The sequence below is a fragment of the Nelumbo lutea genome, chromosome 3 (genome assembly GCF_056320005.1).
Source record: "Nelumbo lutea isolate HS-2025 chromosome 3, American lotus-T2T, whole genome shotgun sequence".
NCBI lineage: Eukaryota > Viridiplantae > Streptophyta > Magnoliopsida > Proteales > Nelumbonaceae > Nelumbo > Nelumbo lutea.
The window spans coordinates 52,459,718-52,467,558 of NC_142686.1; positions in this window are offsets into that span (position 1 = coordinate 52,459,718).

Here is a 7,841-nt window from a genome sequence, read left to right on the forward strand (position 1 = left end):
TTTAAATTTAGATTGGTAGCAAAATGATTTAATAAAAAGGAAGGGATTGATTACTTTGACACCTATGCACCAGTGGCTTGAACAAATTCTATTAAAACACTAATAGCATTAACATTCATTTATCATTTATCTGTTCACCAAATGGATGTTAAAACCGCTTTCTTAAATGATGATTTAAATGAAGAGGTTTATATGGAACAACCAGAAGGATTTGTTCTTCCTGGAAATGAGAAGAAAGTTTGTAAACTGGTTAAATCACTATATGGATTAAAACAAGCACCTAAATAGTTGCATGAGAAATTTGATTATTGCATTCTAGCTTTTGGCTTTAAACATAATAGTGCTGATAGATGCATCTACTCAAAATTCATTGAAAATTATGGAGTAGATGTTTGTCTTTATGTTGATGATATGTTTATTGTGGGTACAAATATGGTTGTCATAAATGAAACTAAAAACTACTTATCCTCTGTCTTTAAGATGAAAGATTTAGGAGAAGTAGATACCATCTTGGGAATAAAAGTTAAAAAGCATAGTAGGGGCTATGCATTAAGCCAATCACATTATATTGAGAAAGTACTTGATAAATTTAAGCATTTAGGGTTTAAAGAATATAGCACACCATATGATTCTAGTATAAAGCTAGTAGAAAATACTAGTAGAGCAATTGCGCAACTTGAGTATGTTAGTGCAGTAGGAAGCTTGATGTATGTTATGCTTTGTACCAGACCTGATTGCATTTGCAGTAAGTAAACTCAGTCGATTTACAAGTAACCCCGGTGCAGAGCACTGGAAGGCAATTGAGAGAGTTCTTGGTATCTCAAGAGAACCTTGGAACTTGACTTGTTTTACTGTGATTATCCAGCTGTACTAGAAGGGTACACTAATGCAAGTTGGATTACCGGTAATGGAGATAACAAGTCCACATCTAGATGGATTTTTGTCTTTGGTGGGGGTGCAATCTCTTGGGCATCCAAGAGACAAACTTGTATATCTCACTCGACCATGGAATCCGAATTCATAGCCTTAGTGGCTGCTGGAAAAGAGGCTGAATGGATTAGGAATTTATTATTGGATATAAAACTTTGGCCTAGTTCTATGCCTCAAATTTCCATTTACCGTGATAGTGAGACAATTCTATCAAGGGTCTACAGTGGTACCTACAATGGTAAGTCCAGACATATAAGTCTGAGACATGAATTTGTTAGGCAACTGATTCAAGATGGAGTCATCACTATAACCTATGTGAGGTCAAGTAAAAACTTGGCTGATTCTCTTACCAAGGCTTAGTTAGAGAATTGGTAAGAATGACAACCAAAGATATGAGATTAAAACCCTTTACTTAGTCACCTGTAATGGTAACCCAACTTGAACTGAAAAACCATCAGTATTGGGTTTAATGGGTAACAACAAGTTACAGCAATGCGATTGTTAGTACTGACATTGAGATATTTCCCATCACATAGTGAAACTTCACCTATGTGAGGTCAAGTAAACAATGCTGTCCGTTATGATGAGAGGTTGAGATAAAATCTCAATGAAGTTTTGAAATGTGTCAAATAATGGAGCACATAGTGAAACTTCACCTATGTGAACATAAAAGTGGTGCTGCTTCTCATGAGGGTTTGGGTTTGCTCTCGGGATTGTTCATGAAATCAGGAAAGAAGCACATGGCCATAACAATGCTGAGCAAAACTTGAAACTTTTGTAGAGATTGGACATTTTGTGTGTATAGGTGTCTCTAGTCTGTTTTGAGAGTAATTGGTTTAAGGTCTTACCACCAATAACTTTGACAAGGCACTGGGATAACTATACTAACAAGAGGTTTAAGTTGATAAACACCTTTTGTATGCATAATTGTGTCATAGTAGTTTGGATTGAGAGAGAACTATGTAATTGATCAATCAATGTGGGGGATTGTTGGATTTTAATCTCATAAGAGATTAAATCCAATGGGTTTGATTGGTCAATTACATGAGAAATTGCACTTGCACACTTGATTGAAAAATCAAAATTTCTTTTACAAAACCCAGTTTTGAACTTGTCCCACATTGGAAAATTACAAGTTTTGTTTTCAGTATTTCAATAAGAGCTGATTTACACTCCTTAGAATTAGTAGAAGAGAGTATGGGGATTCGATGCCGCGCAACGCGTGTGCGCGCATGTGTATGGCGCAATGAGGCGCTTTAGAGGCACACTTTGCTCGCACTTCGCGATGGGTAGCTTTGGTTTTGGTGTGCTGTTGATCGTTGATCACCGTTGACGAGATCAACGGTCATGATTCGATCGGGTGTGATCAAGAGGCACAATTCAAAGTTAACAGTCACTAACTGTTAACTACTTTTTAAACAGTCACAATGTTTGAAATTGTGACTGTTCAAGGTGCATTCTCTAAACCAACACCTACCTTTTCCTCATACCTCTTCACAAATTATTTAAGGAGCATGAATCAGACTCCAAATCACACAATTTCGAAATTCACTATCTCTCTCTCTCTCAGTTCGGTCTGCTACAGTCTCACAGAAGGTTTATTTGGAGACTCTTCAACTTTGCTGGTTGAAGATTCTCGCCCAAGGCTCTGTTGTATCCTGGGAATGAATTTGCTTGTAGCCCAACAGCAAACTCAGTAAAACTGAGTGGGGGAAAATAACGTTCTAAAGACAGTGTCTTCAGATGTGCCTTAGAGCTTCTCCTCCAAAGTTACAATGACCCCATCTTCTCCAACATAGTCGTTCTCTCACTACTTCAACATCTCAGCAATGGTTAAGTCTTCGATGACGTCTCAAGCAATATCCGGCCAAGGTAAGGCCAAATCTATAACCCCTAAACCTTGGCGATTATTTTCTTCCCCTTTTTGGCTTTGTCACTCTCTTTCTCGTCGGTTGTAATACACGGTCGTTAGCTGACTAAACGCCATTGTTTCCGGCGGTATCAAGCTATGTTTTTTACAGATTTGCGTTTGTACTTTATAGATCTAACATTCTTATCCACTTTTTTTTGTCTGTAGGGTTCAAGTATTTCCATTCAACTGCGGGAAGGTAAGAGCTCCCTCTCTTTTCTAGATTTATCGTTATGGATATTTGATCTACTTATTCCATTCATTTTGGTGTTGGTTTTAAAATTTAAATTTTATTTTCAACATCAACAAAGCAATTATTATTTATTACACTAATTTTCCTTAATATGATTAACATAAAATATTATTTATAAAATTTTGTATTATTACATAATATTTTTGTGCTTTATATTTTTTCATCTTTTCATTTAATTATTATATCATGGTTGACACATTTGACTTAAAAAGTTGAATTATTTATTTGCCATCATAAAAATAATTTTATTTTTAGATTGGTTTTAAATTTATATTTCATTGTGTATGTGTGTGAAAGATCGATTAAGCTCGCGAGTCTCATGAGCCAAACTTTATTGGGGTCGATTTCGACTCGATTAGCAAATGAGCCTATATATTGGGCTTAAAATCAACTTAAAACTTTGTTTAAACTGACTTGTAGTTTCAACAAGAAAGGAATTGCCACTTTCAATTTTAATTTCTCCAGTTAAAACAAAGATATATACAATAATGGAAGGCCATGAACTCAACTTAATTGGACCGAAGATAGTTTAAGAAAGCAAGCGCCGCCATCATAAATTCTTAGAATACTACCATTAATGTCTCACACTTGCCATTCTGGTTCATTAGTCATTAGTACTTTCCATCAACAGGAAAGCGGTAATTATGAAGGAGACACTCTGGTGGCGTTTGACAAATCTAAAAATTCAGATTTGAAATGTTAAAAAGATATTAAGGTGTCGTTTGATTGCACTTTTCAAAGGTCTGAATCTGAAAATGCTACTTTTCAAACCTCACCCCTTGTTTGGTTTACCTCTTAAAATTGGTTTGAATCTTATTTTCAAATATGAAAATAATAGACCTTGGGCCGACTCTTAACGCGCTCATACACATTTCAGAGCTGGTGCATAGTACAAAATATCCTTACAATATTTTGCAAATTATGCAAATTACTTCTAATAACCCCAAACCCAAAAAACCTAAACATTTGACTTCTCTGTCTCTCTCTCTCTCGCTCGCTCGTTCACTCTCTCTCTTTGCCCTGTATTCCCACCATTGCCACTGCAACTTGCAATGACAACTCTCTCTCTCCCCCCACCACTATTGCTGCAACATGCAACAACGGTGGTTTGGTGAGTAATAATAATATTTTTATTAATTATTAATTATTTTAATATTTTTATTAAACATTAATTATTTTTTATTCAATTTACTTATACTATTTATTAATTATTTTTATTAACTAGTAAATTTTAATTATTTCATTATTTTTTAAAAAATATTTTAATTTTTATTTGTGTAAATTATTAATTATTTTAATATTTTTATAGTCATAATTATTTTTTTTTATAATTTTAATCATTTCATTTATTAATTAGTAACTATTAATTTAATATTTTTTATTTGTATTGTTTCAATATTATTTTGAGGTTGAAAATTATTTTTTATGAGATAATGCCAATTGAATTCAACATTTCCAAATAGTATGTTTTAGGGATAAAATAGTAAAATCAATAAATTCCAGATGGTAAAGGGTTTGATCCAACATAAACAAACTTATGGATTCAAATCCTCTAAAAATTAGAAAATCATCTATACCTCTTTTTAGATTTCAAACACATTATCTCCAAAGAATGCCACCTTGAATAGCTAAGATTTAGGCTAAGACTTGGGCATGGTTTAGAGTATTGTTACTTGATGTTGAAAAATGCAGTATCTAGCGTCTAAAAAAAGAGTTCATACTTTTTTTTTTTCTCATTTTCGATCAATACCCATCTTATTACCATTAGTGCACACTTAGCATTATCTATATAAATATATTAAGCTGAAATGTGTACGTAAGAAGGCCTAAGGATGAGGGAAATGGAATCTACCAGTATTTTTTGCCTTTTTTCATAGAAATTACAAGAATGCCACTCTCTCCTACCAACTCTCTCTCTTTCTTACAAATAACAAGAATGTCATCTCTCTCTCTCGCCATATCTCTCCTTATAAATTGCAATAATGCCACTCTCTCCAACTAAGGGAGACCTCAACTCAGCATCTTGATTGCTAGGGGACCTGCAATCAAAGGTAGTTGAGTTCGAGCTGAGCCGAGCTTGAACTTCTAAGCTCAAGCTCAAGTCTCTAATTCGAATCGAGCTTGAGCTAGACGACACCTTAACCACTAAGGAAGACCTCAACTCGGCACCTCGGTCACTAAGGGACATCTTGGCTCAGCACCTCGACAACTGAGAGAGACCTCAGCTCGACACCTTGTCAACAAAGGGAGACCTTAGCTCGACACTTCGCTTGGTAGGGAAACCTTAGCTCAACACTTCAACAGCTGAGGGAGACCTCGGTTTGACATCTCGACAATTGAGGGAGACCTTGGCTGCTTGAGAGATCTGCAATCAAAGATAACCAAGCTTGAACTTCCAAGCTTTTGACTCGAACCAAGCTTGAGCTCAAGCTCAAGTCTCTAATTCGAATTGAGCTTGAGCCTAATACTTTATGAGCGAGCCCCTCCAATGAGTTACTTAAAACATGAAATTGCCTAATTCCCATTATATAGGGTTTTAGTGACCTTGAAAATCAATATGTATAATACAGTTTGGTATAAAATGTATTTGATACTTTAAATCATGGCCTTAACTCGTATTTGGAACATTGTGTTGTATTTTTATTTGGAACTCGTATTTGGAACATTGTGTTGTATTTTTATTTGGAATTAGGGTTGTACATTGGTTGGGTCGGTTTGGTTTAACATAAAATTGCAAATCGAAACAAAATTGTTGGGTTGACCTTTATGGAGACCGAAACCAACCCATTAGAATTCAAAACTGATGGTAAATTAAATTTAGTTTATGGTCGGTTTCATCAATTTGAATGCCCATGTGAGTGAGGTTTTTCTTTTGCATAATTAAAAAGAAATTGACTGGTGGACACAAGATTCGTTGGAAAAATAAAAAAAGGAAGAAAATTAATTTTTTATTTATGAACCAACCAGTTTGTTGCAAATTTGTACGCAAATACAAAAACAGAAACTATAAAAAGAAATTAATAAATGATAACAGAACTAATAGAAGCTAGAGGTCACCGTACCTGAACTCTATACAAGTCACACTACTTTGGGTCTGGCCCCTAGGAGAGAGAGACAAAGGGTTAGGTGCTAGTGGCCGAAAATAAGAAAAAAAAAAAACAAAAAATCATGATGAAGAGAAGAAGAATGCAAAAGCTAGAATTTTTCTAAGATATGTAATGATAGAATAGATAGTTAGTTCGGATTGGTTTCAAATAGATTTATAATTAACTAAACCAAAACCTAATCGACTAGTAGGCTTCATATTTAACCAACCCGAAACTGATACAAGCTTTTTGAAAACTGACCATAACGGGTTGAGTCGGGTCAATTTGATCGGTTTGAACTATTTAATGGACTACCTTATTTGGAATTCACACGAACCATGTAGGTGTTTTGACCTCATCATATTGAAATCATGTTTGGTTGGACAGATTCAAGTTTTGATGTTTATACCACCCTTCTTATCAGATTATGTACACAGGGGTGTGTTAGAGGAAATATTAAAATGGTGTTTTCCTTAATTGGTTGGGGGATGTCTAAACTTGGATTATCTTATTGGTGTCTACTAGTGACATTTATGTGTTTAAAACCATGATAAATAATTGTGCATTGTCCAATCGGAGGGTGGTCATCTTAAAATTTTATTAACAGTCATCTTAGTCCCCCTGCCTTTACTCTGGAATCCAATCCAGCAAAACTCTCCTTCATCAATTCAAATCACAATAAAAAAAAGAAAGGAAAAAGAAAAACATTGCAATCAAAGGCTCTGTTCGTTTTTTGGGAAGCTATCTACCCGGTTAAATGCACTTACCCAAGTAACTATTTCTCAGGAAACACTTACCCAGGCAAATTCATTTATCCATACTCTTTTAATTCCTAAGGAAATAAGGCAATGCCATTCTCAAGAAAAAATGAGGCAAGAGTTGCAATTACTATTTTATCAAATTTTTATTCATATAAATAAAATTTAATTTCTATTTTATCAAATCCTAATTCTAGCTATAGTGGCAATTACTTTTGATATTTGGACATCTAAATTTAATATAAGTTATATTTCTGCTACTGATCATTTTATTGATGAAAATTGGCTTTTACAAAAAAATATTTTAAGTTTTACTAAGATTAAGTGGTTGCATACTAGCCCAGTTATTCCTGTAAGTATTTTAAATACTTTATATGCTTATGGAATTGAAAATAAACATTTTTCTAATAGTTTTGATAATGCTAGTAATAAATATTTTAAAATCTCCATTAAAACCTTGTTTAAATGGTAAATTATTTCATATTAGATGTGCATGTCACATATTAAATTTATGTATTTAGGATTCTTTAAATATTATTTCTCATCATATTTCTAAAATTAGAAATTGTATTTTATACATATAAAGTTCTAGAGTAAGAAAACAAGAATTTAAATATGCATGTCAAAGTTATGGTTTAAAATATAAACATTTTGTATTAAATGTTGAACATAGATGAAATTTTTTCTATACTATGTTAGAAAGTTGTATTTCTTACAAACACATTCTTATTGATTTTTATAATGCAAAAATGCCACATGATATTATACTTGAGGAAGACGAGGAAATGACAATCTGTATAAATGATTTTTTTTTTACATTTTTATGATGTAACTAATGAATTATCGGGTGTTTATTACCCAATTAGTTGTAATTTAGCTTATCAATTAATGATGATTAGTGATTT